A 12500-nucleotide genomic window follows, 5' to 3' on the forward strand; every position below is an offset into this window, starting at 1 on the left:
AGTCTATGAAAAAGGTGTCAGGGAGAACGGAGGAAACAGACAGGGATGAAGGGATGAAGACGGAATGGAGGGGGGGCTTTGCGATGTCTACTGTCTATCTTGTGTGTTTTGATTGTGTGTGCGTGTGTGTGTGTGTGTGCGTGTGTGTGTGTGTAGCACAGAGAGGGATAAACAGTCGTCTGCCCTTCTTAACCTTCACAGCAAGAGCATCCCCTCCATTCCATTGATTACACGCTCCTCCTCTGGCCGGCATGCGCACCCCCCCCCCCCCAATGCAGCCCCCCCAGCACAGGGGAACAGGAGGATCCACTCTTTCTATTTCTCTACCTACCTCTGTTTGGATTTGACTTGCATGTCTCACTATAGAAAACACAAATGTAATGTTCTAGATATTTATAGTCTGATTTAGTCGGGGGCTGTGATTTTGTGTGTGTGTGTGTGTGGGGTGGGGGGGGGGTATGTGATTTTGTGTGTGTGTGTGTGTGTGTGTGTGTGGGGGGGGGTTGTGCTTAATCCGAAGTTTTTTATACATTGCACTCAAACATCGTGACAATACATAGAAGGTCCAAACGCTGACTTAAAGAGCCGGTTCAATGCCACGCGATAGCAGCTGTCGTCTAGACGCTAAATAGTGAATTAACTTTCTAAAGATAGCCACTACTATAAGAGCCTGTGGACGGCCGGGTGTTCTAGGCTTGCATGTGCATTCAAACGTGCTCGTAAAAGGGGTTTAAGAACCCACTCCAGTACCTTCTACGATCACCTTCACATAAACAATGGATGTTCCCATGTCTGGTGACTTACAATGTCATACCCAACCGGAATAACAACAGAGAGTTGAGGACTGGTTACATTTTCCTCACGATTCAACTGGAGCCTCTTGACGCAGCTTTGGAATCAGAGGTGGAGGACGATCAGGGGAGGCTGGGGGAGGTAGAAATCTGAGGGCGAATGGGGATTCCGTTCCCTGCATTACAATGAGCCCGTCCTCCGATTTCTACCTCCACCGGCCTCCGTTGAGGGTGACATGTTATGAAGCTCCTTGCTGACAGGTTTGAAGGCCCTCCTCTACCCCAGCATTGCATTTCAACCACATGTTTGTGTGTCTCCACTCCAGACAACAACATTAGCATTAAGTGTCTCTCAAAACACGTGAACACGCTTTGAAAGAGGCTGCCGCTCGGTAAAGTCAAGCAGCTTTCCTCCTAAGACACTTTGCCCCTCCCTCCCTTTCTCCCCACCAACCCCCCCCCCCTCCATCCGTGTTTCTTTCAAATCTATCCGTCTCTTTCAATCCCTCCCATGAGTACATTCTGCTGCTTGTCTGTCTGGTTGTCTGTCTCTCTGTCTGTCTCTCTGTCTGTCTGTCTGTCTGCCTGCCTGTCTGCCTGCCTGCAGCTCATCTTAGCATGAAAGTGTACCTTTCCGCTTTCTGACAAAACCTGCCACTCCAGGGATGAGAGGAGGAGAGGAGGAGGAGAGGAGGAGGAGGAGAGGAGGAGGAGGAGGAGGAGAGGAGAAGTGGCTCAGAACTTGTAGAGCTTAAGGAAGTGTTTGACTGGAGCTCTGTGGTCCCTCCTCCACTGTGAGCCTGCCTGCCTGCTTGCCTGCCTGCCTGCCTGCCTGCCTGCCTAGCTGCCTGCCTATTGATGGAGTTCTCAAAGAGAGCGCTCTAATTGCAGAGTGAATGAGGCGGCCCCAGAGAATGGTTGATTAGGAGGGCTGCTGAATGCCCCAGGGAAATGGGTCACCTCCAGTCTGGTGCGGGCCGCCCGCTTTTTTCCGGCGCTGGGAGAAAGTCAATTACACGCCACGGGCATAGGGGCCTGGTGGCACAGTGGCTGGGCTGGGTACAATGCCGCAGCAGGGGGGAGGGAGAGAGAGAGAGAGAGAGAGAGAGAGGGACCATCAAACCAGGGTTGAATGCAGAGACACGAGACGACCCTCTGAAACCCTCCCCCCCCACCCACCACCACCACCACCACAGACCCCCCACCCACCCATCCAGGTCCGCATACACGCGGCGGTACCTCCCTCAGTGCTATGATCGCTGAGCCATTCTACTGCCACTCTCTCTGCTGGCCTGTTCATTATGGACAATAATGACTTGTAGGTGATCCATCAGAGGCTGGTTGTTAAATCTGCTGCTGCTGTATGCTGGAGGTCTATTATATGTGGGTGTGGGGCTCCCCACCCTCGTTTCATATTCTTATTGAGATTTTCCAGCCAGTAGAAATTATTGAGGGGTACACCGTACCGACACAGGGGAGACGGAGGACGGAAAGGGGCGAGACCAGGTTCACTGGAGTCACTGGTTCACTGGTCACTGGAGTCCAGTGACGCATGTGTGCACGATAGTGGTGGTGGACAAACCCCATCAGGCCAACCTCTGGCTCGTACTAGAGGGCGTCTACGCAGAGCTGATAGGATGCACAGCAGCTAGCCTTTGACCTGCTGTGGCTAGCTAGTCTTTGACCTGCTCTGGCTAGCTAGCCTTTGACCTGCTGTGGTTAGCTAGTCTTTGACCTGCTCTGGCTAGCTAGCCTTTGACCTGCTGTGGTTAGCTAGTCTTTGACCTGCTCTGGCTAGCTAGCCTTTGACCTGCTGTGGTTAGCTAGTCTTTGACCTGCTCTGGCTAGCTAGCCTTTGACCTGCTGTGGCTAGCTAGCCTTTGACCTGCTGTGGCTAGCTAGCCTTTGACCTGCTGTGGCTAGCTAGCCTTTGACCTGCTGTGGCTAGCTAGCCTTTGACCTGCTGTGGCTAGCTAGTCTTTGACCTGCTCTGGCTAGCAAGTCTTTGACCTGCTGTGGCTAGCTAGCCTTTGACCTGCTGTGGCTAGCTAGCCTTTGACCTGCTGTGGCTAGCTAGCCTTTGACCTGCTGTGGCTAGCTAGCCTTTGACCTGCTGTGGCTAGCTAGCCTTTGACCTGCTGTGGCTAGCTAGTCTTTGACCTGCTCTGGCTAGCTAGTCTTTGACCTGCTGTGGCTAGCTAGTCTTTGACCTGCTCTGGCTAGCTAGTCTTTGTCTCTCTCAGCTTAAGTCTGTGTGACGTGACAGCGAACCTCTAGATTTCCCCTTTGCTCCTACAGTTGTTGCTGGTACGTGGTTGAGGCAGGGAGGCTGAGACGCAGTTCAAGGTTACCTTCCCTGCTTTACTTTCTTGATTAATATTCTGTCCGCTTGAATTTGCCCAGATTAAAAAAAGAAGGTTGTGCGATTCATCGGGGATACGACTGGTATGGAAACCCCTGGGGGTCAAAACACCTCCCCTGGCCACCTTCTAGCATACCAACCAATCAGCTAACAGCCCGAGGCGGTTCATTGGCAGGCACTGTTCAGAAGGATCCAGATGGTATACTGTATACATAGAACCAGTAGGATCCAGATGGTATACTGTATACATAGAACCAGTAGGATCCAGATGGTATACTGTATACATAGAACCAGTAGGATCCAGATGGTATACTGTATACATAGAACCAGTAGGATCCAGATGGTATACTGTATACATAGAACCAGTAGGATCCTACAGAGACACCATAGCAGATCTCCCTTCAGACAAACTCACCTCTTAAGCAGAGTAGAAACCATGAGATATCACCCTTCATTCAGCTTCACATCCTGCAAAAAGGAGAACAACAGTCAGTGTGTGTGTGTGTGTGTGTGTGTGTGTGTGTGTGTGTGTGTGCCTGCCAGTATGGTGTTTGCGAGGCGCCAACATGGTAATATACCGGCTGTGTGTTTGCTGAGAAAATGAGCATGAATGATTTAGGGCGGAGGATGGGACCCAAACGAGCGAGGCTCTCATGACTGATGATGTTTGTGTGATTGAGATCCATTAGGCAGCTGTTTACAAGCATGACGTTACACAGCCAGGGGAGGAGGGAGGGGGGGGGGGAGACAAGCAGAGGGGTAGAGTGAGAGATGGCATCAGAGAGAGAGAGAGAGAGAGAGAGAGAGAGAGAGAGAGAGAGAGAGAGAGAGAGAGAGATGGCATCAGAGAGAGAGAGAGAGAGAGAGAGTGAGAGAGAGAGAGAGAGAGAGAGAGAGAGAAAGAGAGGGGATAGGAAGCGAGGAAAAGAGGAAGAGAGAGAGAGAGAGAGAGAGAGAGAGAGAGAGAGAGAGCGAGAGAGAGAGAGAGATGGCATCAGAGAGAGAGAGAGTGAGAGAGAAAGAGAGGGGATAGGAAGCGAGGAAAAGAGGAAGAGAGAGAGAGAGAGAGAAAGAAATGGTTGGAAACAAGTTAGAGTGCACCTTGAACATGTTTTTGTGTAAGAGAGGCAAAATGTGTTTACCTAACTCATGACACACTTTGCAGTGGGGACTTTGAACTGTGTGACATTCTCTCACTTTTCACTCGATCAAATTGGTTACACAAACTCTGTGCGTGCGTGCGTGTGTGTGTGTGTTTTGTATGTGTGTGTGTGTGTACACACAAAAAGATCAGTTACACTTCAACAACAAGTGAAGTGAACAACACTCTCAGGGGGGAGGAAAGAGAGAGAGAGAGAGAGAGAGAGAGAGAGAGAGCACCTCAAAGAGATAAAACCTCCCACAACACAATGAGTCATACCACTGAAAGGCCACGCTATAGACAAGAGATGCTAGGAAGGGGTTACTGGGCGGAGACACACAGACAAACCAACTGTGGCAGAAAACAAATAATACTTGAAAAAGGCTACTTCATAAAAACAAACATTTGGCTACTGTATGTGTGGAGATTTCTCTTGGCCTACAAACTAGCATGTTTATTCCAGACTTAACAGTTTGACTCCTCTCACTGAACTACTGCTCCTCCTGTGTATTCAATAAAAATAAAGAAAGAAAGAAAGAAACAGTTTTCGGAAGCCGAGCATATTAAACTGATAACGACCATTTAAAAAAAATATATATAATAAAAAAAAATCCAACAACACCACAACAAGCCCAATAACATCTCTACAGGACCAAAGATGCTGACAGGATCTCACTGAAAATAAACGAAATACTTGAATTAAATGTTGCCATATCAATCTATCTGCAGTAAAACTCCGGGGCTGGGTTTACACCGTGGCTTACCCCGGGGCTGGGTTTACACCGGGGCTGGGTTTACACCGTGGCTTACCCCGGGGCTGGGTTTACACTGGAGCTGGGTTTACACCGGGGCTTACACTGGGGCTGGGTTTACACCGGGGTTTACACAAGGGCTGGGTTTACACTGGGGTTTACACTGGGCCTGGGTTTACACCGTGGCTTACACTGGGGCTGGGTTTACACTGGGGCTTACACTGGGGCTGGGTTTACACCGAGGCTTACACTGGGGCTGGGTTTACACTGGGGCTTACACTGGGGCTGGGTTTACACCGAGGCTGGGTTTACACCGGGGCTGGGTTTACACTGGCCAGCTCCCCTTCCCTCTAACCGACACTGCTGAGAGAGAGAGACAGACAGAGACAGACAGACAAGAAACACTGGCACTCACACTTCCTGTGTGTGCGATAAGTGTCTCTCTCCTCGTTTTTTTTTTTTTGGCGTGCGAGTGTGGAGGCGGGGGGGTGGAGGGGGGGAGAGAGGGGGCAGGGGGGAGGGGAGAGGGGGCAGGGGGGAGGGGGGAGGGCAGGGCTGGTGGTGGTTGTGTAGCGAGCGAAGGGAGGGAGGAAGGGAGGGAGGGGAAGGAGGGAGTTAGTGAGGCGGTCGCACTGACGCTAGACAATACAGACAGAGCAGCCGTCGCTTAGCCAGCCGAGGCGAGCCAGCGAAGGTTTCATAATCTCTGTTGACAAAACAGAGGCACACAGTCCCGGTCTGCTTATGTAAACTCACACTAGAGACATGGACCGGGCTGTGGATGTGGATACAGCCATGCTCCGGCCTGGCCATGCATGTCCATGCAGCCAGAGGAGGGACGTGTCCAGTGGGCAGCAGGCAGAGGTACACAAGAGTGCTGCATGATGGGAAGGCAGGAAGGAAGGAAGGAAGGAGTCCTCCTACTGCTGATCTAATTCACTGTGACACAATGCGGCAGAATCCTGGAGTCACCTGCAGATTCCCCCCCCCCCCCCCCCACCCCCCCCCCCCTCCTCTCTACTCTGCTCCCTCCTTTACCATCCTCCTCCCCCTCCTCCTTCCTAACCACCATCATCCCTTTCTTCTCTGTAACCAACCTCCTCCCCCATCTCTCTCTCCTTGCTAACCATCCTCCTCCTCCCCCTCTCCTCACAACAATCCCTAGGTGATCTATCCATGGGGGTGTGTCTATGTTCGCATGTTGGCCAGTGCCAGTGCGTCTGTGTGTCTACGTGTGAGAGTGCCCCTGTGTGTGTGTGTGTGTGTGTATGTGTGTTGGGGAGGTGCTGTCACCTGCAGACTGGGGTTAAGATTAATGCTTTGTTTCTGTCTCTATGGCAGGCAGAGCAGAGAGAATAATTTGATTTCTCCTCCCGTCTCCCCAGCAGCCACCCTCACTCTACCTCTCCCCCCTGTTTCTCTCCCTCCCTCTCTCGCTCTGCTCTCCCTCTCTCCTTTTCTGTCTACCTCTCCCTCTCTCTCTCTCTCTCTGAAATGCTTGGAAAATCTATATGATCCATCAAAAATGGCTCCTCACAATTGCCCATCTATTTAAATGACCACGTCGGTTCTCCTCCTTCCATTTTATTGGCCCCGGAGAGTCACAATGTTGTGTTCCGAAACGAATCAAGTGTACAATAGCAAGAGACGGTCAAAATTGAGACCCCCACTCCCATTTTCACATGCCTCGACAACAAACATCACAACCTCTCAACAACACACCAGCGCACTGGGTAACCATGCCAACCGCCGTGTGATGACCCACCTTGTGACAGAGCCTGGAGTGGCTGAGCAGATCTCTCTCTCTCTCTCCCTCCTCCTAGAGACAGGGTCCTGTCTGGACTGGTCTGCTAATGCTGGAGCCTAGACAGAGAACACACACACACACACACACAGACAGACACACAGACACACAGACACACACAGACACACACACACACAGAGAGAGAGAGAAAGATAATAAGCACTTCTGCTCAACACTGCATATTCATTATACTCATATTAATGAATAACAGCCAACGGTATTAATCAACGTCTTGATGACAGCGCAGGAAACAGAATTAACATCTTAATGAGGAACAGGAATTATGAGGGAGGCAGCGTTTGTTGCAGAGGAGCGATATTTCACTGTATGCTTTGTGTGTTTTTTACGTGGGATGGTTTGTGTTAATACAAGCACGCACATTACCACACAACTTCCTGTTCCCCAACGAGGGGAGTTGTGGCATTAGTTCCACATGACGTCTACAAGTAGCAGACACAGAGTCACAGAGTCACAGAGTCACAGACGAGGCCTCACCAAGCAGAGTCACAGACAAGGCCTCACCAAGCAGAGTAACACAGAGAGCACAGACGAGGCCTCACCAAGCAGAGTAACACAGAGAGCACAGACGAGGCCTCACCAAGCAGAGTAACACAGAGAGCACAGACGAGGCCTCACCAAGCAGAGTCACAGACAAGACCCCACCAAGCAGAGTAACAGAGAGCACAGATGAGGCCTCACCAAGCAGAGTAACAGAGAGCACAGACAAGGCCTCACCAAGCAGAGTAACACAGCAGAACACAAACTAGACCCCACCAAGCAGAGTAACACAGCTGAACACAAACAAGACCCCACCAAGCAGAGCAACACAGCTGAACACAAACTAGACCCCACCAAGCAGAGTAACACAGCAGAACCCTCACCCTCACCCTAATCCTAACCCACGACAGATACACTTTGGAACATAAGCTACTGTAGTAGGGACGATCACAACTCAACTAAACAGCCTGATAGCATAAGAAACTACGAATTCAGAGGGACGCTTCAGTGGCAGTGCTCTGTTGAAAGCTATGGAATCTGAGAGAGAATATCTATGAAAAAACCCCCACAGAATGTTGGCTCAAATCACGTTCTAATGCTCATGAAGTATTTCAAACACTAACCATTTAAACACAGACAGTGAGGGCGAGAGTGATCTGCCTCAACAATCATCGACAGCATCCTCTTGGGGTAAAGAGTGTGTAACCATGGTGAGAGATGGGTGTCTCCATGACGCCCTGTCATCAGCGAAAGCAAGCTACCAAGTCTCATGTTTGTCTGTCACTGTGATGCATGGACGTGGTTTGGTGTGTGTGTGTGTGTCTGTGTGTGTGAGTGTGTGCACCTATGAATGCATGGACGTAGTTTGGTGTGTGTGTGTGTGAGCAGATGACTGTGCCTTGTGTCATTTGTGTGCGCTTATGCGTACGTGTGTGTGTGTGTGTGTGTGTGTGTGTACGTGTGTGCTTGTGTGGACACATGTATGAGTGTGTGCTTGCCTTGTGTGTGCTTGTGTGTGTATACGTGTAAGTGTGTGTGTGTGTGTGTGTGTGTGTACATTTAAGTGTGAGTGTGTGCCATAGAGCGTCAGTGGCCTGACCGTTGGCTGCACCCCGTGATTAGGACCAGATGGGGGCTGTCAGGGGGGCTCTAGTTTGGCTGATGTATGGACCCTCACAAACCAACAAAGGCCCTGCTTCAGCCGATGTGTTTCCTATTAATTGAGAGGGGAGAAAGAGAGAGAAGACTAGTGAAAGAAAGGGCGATTGCTTAAGCAGGGAGAATTTATAGCGTGTCTGTGACAAAGGGGAACTGACTCCAGTTTGACCATATATATATATATATATATATATATATATATATATATATATATATATATATATATATATACACATATATATATATAAAAACTACAAACAGAACTGTCATGGCTTCCAGTGAGTGTTTAAGCAGGGACAGAAAGCCTTCAGAGGAATCGTTAAGACTCCTTTGTGCTTACATCGACTCAACGCTTTAAGAAGAAGAAGAAGAAAAAAAAAAAAAGGGGGATAAAAATGAAAAAAAAACTAAGCGAATAAATGGTAGTTAGCGGCATGTGGTGCTTATAAGCGTGAAGTCTGGACTGCAAGAAGCAGCGAGAATGAGCTGTAGATGCAGGAGAGAGTCTGTGAACTCATGTTCCGCTCACAGGCACGCTGACTAGGAACTTTTACAGTGTCTCCTCTCCTCTTCTCCTCCTCCTCTCTTCACGCCTACGGTCTCTGTTTATCTCCCTCTGCTCTTCAATTACACCTCCCAGAAAAAAAGAGCCTTTGATTTCACTGCAAAACTGAAATCTGTGTGTGTGTGTGTGTGTGTGTGTGTGTGTGTGCGTGTCTGTGTGTGTCTAGCCGCAGCACACAGTAGACAATCACTAAATTATTCACATCATCTCGCCTTCCTCTCGTTAAACAAACACCCATAAACTCAGAAGTGATTGTAAGACAGATAACGGGACTGCTCCCCTAAATAAAGACCCTCTTTATTTTCGTTCAGCGCCCGATGGATCTGTCCATCACACATAGCTGGGCTCAGAACACAGCCCAGGGCTGAGTTTAATAATGGAGACAATACTGGATGAGCAGAGGAGAGGCGTGAGTCAGACAGACAGGCTACAGGTGCAGCAGGAAAATATGGTCCATCTGCCCATCTGTCTGTCTGTCTGTGTGACCCTAGTGTGTGTGTGTGTGTGTGTGTGTGTGTGTGTGTGTGTGTGTGTGTGTGTGTGTGCATCTGGATAGGAGCCACAGGTTGAATGGTAAAGTCAGTCTTCTGAACAACATGTGTCTGTCTGTCTTAAACTGGGGAGGCTTGTAAGAGGCATGTAGGGGATGTTGGTCTACACCTGAGAGGCAGGGTGTTTAGTTAAAAGTACAGGGTCTGTCTGCTTGCTTGCTTGCTTGCCTGCTTGCTTGCCTGCCTGCCTGCTTGCCTGCCGAGGAGCTGGTAGGTGAAGGCTCAGAATCTGTAGGTCTGTCTGTAGGTCTGCCTGCCTGCCTGCCTGCCTGCCTGCCTGTCTGTCGAGGAGCTGGTAGGTCACAAGTGAAGGCTCAGAATCAGTCTGTAGGTCTGCCTGCCTGCCTGTCTGTCTGTCTGTCTGCCAGCCTGTTGAGGAGCTGGTAGGTCACAGGTGAAAGCTAAAGATCAGTGTGTGTGTGTCTGGTCGTGGAAGGCTGAAGGGGCTGTGTGTGTGTGTGTCTGGTCGTGGAAGGCTGAAGGGGCTGTGTGGGTGTGTAGAGGGTTACAGGTGGAGCCAGTGTGGTATGATATTGCGTAAAACCAACAACAGACACAGAAAAAAGACATCAACAGCGTCCAACTGTACACAGCCGTTCAGGCGAACGCATCTGCAGCTTTAAGAAAAGCTCCCAGGGCAGAGCCAATGTCTGGAGCTAGCTAGCTACATTTGAATGGTGGCCAACGATACACTGTGCACATACACACTCACCCACTGTTCACATACACACTCACCCATTCTGTTTTTCTGAGAACTCATTCTATTCTTTCACCCTTGTTAGAGTCTCTCTCTCCCTCCCTCCCTCTCTCCCCCCCCCTCCCTCCCTCCCTCCCTCTCTCTCTCCCCCCCTCCCTCCCAATGTGTTTGTGTCTTTCTCTCCTTCTCTCTATGGCTCAGAATAAGGGACAGTGTGTCTGCATTAGCCAGCACACACAAACAGCACAGTACGGCTACACTGTGTGAGTGAACTCTGTGTGACTCCCCTTAGCTTAGCTTAGCTTAGCCACTCCAACAAAACCAGCACTTACACTCCAGCAGAATAGGAGCCAAGCCACATCTTGGCACCTAGCCCCCCCCTTAAACAAATCAGACCACAGAGGCTAATAAAAGACTGAATCCACAGCCAGAGAGGGGGGAAGGCATTCTCAACCCCTGTCCCCCCCCCCCCCCCCTGTCCACCGGCCCCGCCCCCTAGTTATTAAAAAAAAAAAAAAAAAAAAAGAACGACTGACTTTCAATTCAAACACAAGACAAAGCTGGCTCTCTCCACTGCACCCTTCATCTCAGTCTATTGGAAAATGAAGCCCAACATTTGGGAACAAAGTGTCTTAATCCGATGATTTCCTCTAATAGCCCGTTCAATGGGAACAAATTGCCACTCGGCAGCAAACAAAGATATGGGTGTGAAGCTTCCATCTCTGGATCAATTACAGGAGCCGTCCGATTACTCCAAAACCCAGTGTGACGGGTAGAACTTGACATCAGAAGAAGAGGAGGAGGAGGAGGGGAGAATAGAGGAGAGGACAACCGGCCAGTGCTAGGCCGGGAAACACGTACATTTAAAGGCCCCAACTCCACCAGCTGCTCAGGGTGTGCCGACAGCGGCCATTTACATATTCAAAAAAAGGAAATAGACCTTTGCATGAGTCATCCCTTCCAAGCACCCGACAGTGCACAGCCATGACAAGCCATTCACAGAGAGGAGTTGATGAAAACCAAAACGTTCACGAGAGTTTCCCCCAAAAGTCACTTTACTGGAAACATATGCAGTGTGTGGACAGGCAACAATGGTGTTTACTTCACCAAACCAAGCACAGCCATGTGTTGAGCATTTGCACATTTCTAACGCCTGCACTGTTGAAGCGGGAGGGAGAGACGGAGGGAGAGAAGGAGGGGGAAGGGGAGGGGGGGGGGAGTGAGAAAGAGAGGCCATTTTCCACATTTACCATGCTGATCACTGCTTGTCTCTGAGAGGGAGAAATGCCAAGGCTTCAGACCCAGAGCTCAGGAGAGAGAGGGAGAGAGAGAGAGAGAGAGAGAAAGAAAGAAAGAAAGAAAGAAAGAAAGAGAGAGAAAGAAAAAGAGAGAGAAAGAAAAAGAGAGAAAGAAAAAGAGAGAGAAAGAAAAAGAGAGAGAAAGAGAGAGAGAGAGAGAAAGAATGAAAGAGTGAGAGAGAGAGAGGGGAGGGGAGGAGGGAGAAGGGAGAAAGGAGAAGGGGACTCCAGAAGGGACACATTCCTGTGTGTTAGGACCGGCTGTAAAGTTGCGCAGAAGCTACAAGCAGACCTGAGATAAGATAAGGAGGACAAAAACACACATGCCCTCATCAGTCACCTTCAGCTGAACCCAGCACAAACACAGGAGAGTGTGAGCTACGTGTGGAACAAGTGTGTGTGTGTGTGTGTGTGTGTGTGTGTGTGTGTGGTGTGTGTGTGTGGTGTGTCTGCTGTGTCTGCTGTGTGTGTGTGTGTGTGTGTTGTGTGTGTGTGTGTGTGTGTGTGGGTAGGGGGGGGGGGTGTGGTGTATGTGGGTGTGTGTGTGGGTGGTGTGTGTGTGTGTGGTGTGTGTGTGTGTGGTGTGTGTGGTGTGTGTGGTGTGTCTGCTGTGTGTGTGTGTGTGTTGTGTCTGTTGTGTGTGTGTGTGGTGTGTGTGGTGTGTGTGTGTGTGTGGGTGGGGGGGTGTGTGTGGTGTATGTGGATGTGTGTGTGTGGGTGGTACAGTAACACAGGGATAAATCTCAGGGACAGAACAAGTTCAAAACATACCAAACTAAACAAACATCACCTTCCATGAAAGCACGAGAAGGAGAAACATGGACGACCATTCTGTATATTCTGAACAATATATTCTGAGAGAACTATTACATTACTATTACAT

The 12500-nt window shown here is 49.8% G+C and overlaps 1 protein-coding gene across 1 annotated transcript in view; it reads right to left on the bottom strand.

Annotated features, from left to right (window-relative positions):
* Positions 1-12500, bottom strand: part of LOC310808283 (nuclear receptor coactivator 3-like) — a 43057-nt gene that overhangs the window by 20591 nt on the left and 9966 nt on the right. Inside the window, exons 2-3 of the mRNA XM_083675089.1 lie at positions 6812-6909; positions 3569-3621 (exon numbers count right to left, since the gene is read on the bottom strand). The gene's annotated coding sequence lies outside the window, so the exon portion shown is untranslated. The remainder of the gene's footprint in view (positions 1-3568; positions 3622-6811; positions 6910-12500) is intronic.

The sequence above is a fragment of the Argentina silus genome, assembly GCF_951799395.1.
Source record: "Argentina silus genome assembly, chromosome: 8".
NCBI lineage: Eukaryota > Metazoa > Chordata > Actinopteri > Argentiniformes > Argentinidae > Argentina > Argentina silus.